This window comes from Leuciscus leuciscus (assembly GCF_965113295.1).
Source record: "Leuciscus leuciscus genome assembly, chromosome: 7".
NCBI lineage: Eukaryota > Metazoa > Chordata > Actinopteri > Cypriniformes > Leuciscidae > Leuciscus > Leuciscus leuciscus.
Genome location: NC_138731.1, coordinates 16,348,758 through 16,351,107, shown reverse-complemented (window position 1 = coordinate 16,351,107; position 2,350 = coordinate 16,348,758).

Sequence of the window (2,350 nt, the reverse complement as noted above, 5' to 3'; positions counted from 1 at the left end):
TTTTTATTTGTGTCATCTTTCATTTTTTATTGTTATCAATTTTAATGTTTTAGAATTAATTGATATATTTCACAATTCATTTATTTATTATGATCAGAAAGGCAACAGGGTTGATGGTAACGGTTGACAGTTTTACTGTTGAATTTCACAACAACAAAAAACTATCTTCTATGTATTTTGTGTACATATTTGCTTACAAACAGTAGCAAGAAGTTGAAAACAAGAGGTAACAGATTCAAAAAGTATCCACATGAAGAAAGTGATGTGACGTGTAGCCAATGGTGTCCCATACTCGGAATTTGTGTTTGCATTTCACCCGTCCAAGTGCACACACACACCAGGAGCAGTGGGCAGCTATTTTTATTTCTTTCTTTTTTTTAAGAATTGGGGGTTAGATGCCTTGCTCAAGGGCACCTCAGTTGTGGGCAATGAGAGTGGAAGAGAGCTCTGTTCATTAATTCCCCCCACCTCCATATCCTGCCAGTACCGAGACTCGAACCCACGACCTTCGGTAAGCTACAAGTAACGCACAGTAAAAAGTCAGCTGTATTTTGTCACAGAGTTCAGATTCAAATGTGGCCAAAATTTAGCTCAACATCTGCTTTTACATCCTTTGGCAAAGTTTTCTTGATCTTCAAAAGGTATTTTCCCTGCTTACAGAACAAAATAATGCGGTAAATTCTGTGTGATTAGCAATAACGTACAGTAGCTACCTTGTGTTTTGGTTGAACCACGATCAATCGTGTTCCTGCACTGGAACAGTTTCTCATGTAAATGTGTTCACTGCATTAAACATGCTGTTTCCTGTGACAGCTTCCCTGTCTTTTGATGAGCACTTTTTTTTTTGGTGAGTGTGTTTTCCTGTGTGTGGGGTGGAGAGGTAGTTGTGGAAAGATCGGTTCCCAAGGTAACCCAAACTCAAAGGAAACTTTGTTGTTTCTGACACACGATACAAAGAGATGTTTCCGAGAGGTGTTGTTCTGGGTCAATGAAACTTAGAGGGATCATACTACACTGTCATATCGCACAACTCTGATGACCCAAAATCAGAACTACTGTAGGTCTGCAAGACCCTGATTACCTCAGCAGCATTCTGGGGGATTTCCTGTGGGTGGTTCCCCATCAGAATTAGGTCACAGCATTACCCATATTACCCAAGAATTCTGGGGGAAAAATAATAAAAATCTGCAGACAGCAATAAACCACAGCATACACCCAGCAGATCTGAGGTCCATTATCCATTGGTGTCGAAAAGACAAATATATGGATTCTCTATGAAATTAGCCCTTTTGTTTTTCTCTTTGACCATATTCCAAGCATTGTGAGATTTCAGTTCAAGACTCATGTGAGTTGTCCTTTCACACTTTTATTGTTCCAAGGTATTGTCTGAGAGAAAGAGTCATGAAACGCAGCCTGGCTGTATAGAAAAATAAAACAGGCGAGATCGCACAGGCTTGAAGCGATTGCGCCTGCAAAAGATAGAATTTTATCTCTAGGGAACACATCAGTATTCTTGTACATACAGGGTGAAACATTTGCTTATGTGCTAACTGAAATATTAGCCATCTCATCTGTTAGAAGGGGAAGAGGAGGATACTTCGGTACATAAGAGGACCTCAGTGTGAACTAGGAAAACATGCCACTCGCAGGGCTGTAACATGTAGAGATCTCCACAGTCAGCCACAACTGAGTCACAGTGCTTCCTGGAGAAAATGGGCTCCACGAGACAGGCTTATTGAGGCACGCCTTGGCTGCTGGCTGACAGCGCCGACAGTCCTCGCTCGCTCTCACGCGCGCAGGCACAAACAAACAAATAAACTAGTTACAGCACAAAAATATTTACTTACACTACTGCTCCACGGAGAATTGGGCGCCTTTGAAATAGTTGCTCCAACATGGTATGATTAAGCATTGGGAAATGTATTCATTTTATATGAGTGATGGTTTGATAAGTTTGTAGTACAAAGCACCAGTTGGCAATTAGAAAGGCTGCTATTATGCTGAAGTGATTTATTATAGAGATGTAAATCATATATGGAGCTGTTTGTGGTTTAGCTCCATTCTCCCCCCAAAAAGTAATTCATCTGAAGCGGGAACACTCCCTAAAAAAAAAACAGCTCCAACCAGCCTAGAAGGTAGCGTGGTTGACAGTTTTATGGACTAACTTGACATTATTCAAATTATGCTAAAGTTCATGATACTGAATGAATTCAATGTTGATATTTCAACAAATATCCACTTTTCAATAATCAATAGTTTACTAAATCATGGTAACAAGATTGACATCTGATATAAACAGCCTGCTGTTGTGCCAAATGCTTTGTGGACATTTGTCTTGTCTAATAGTTAT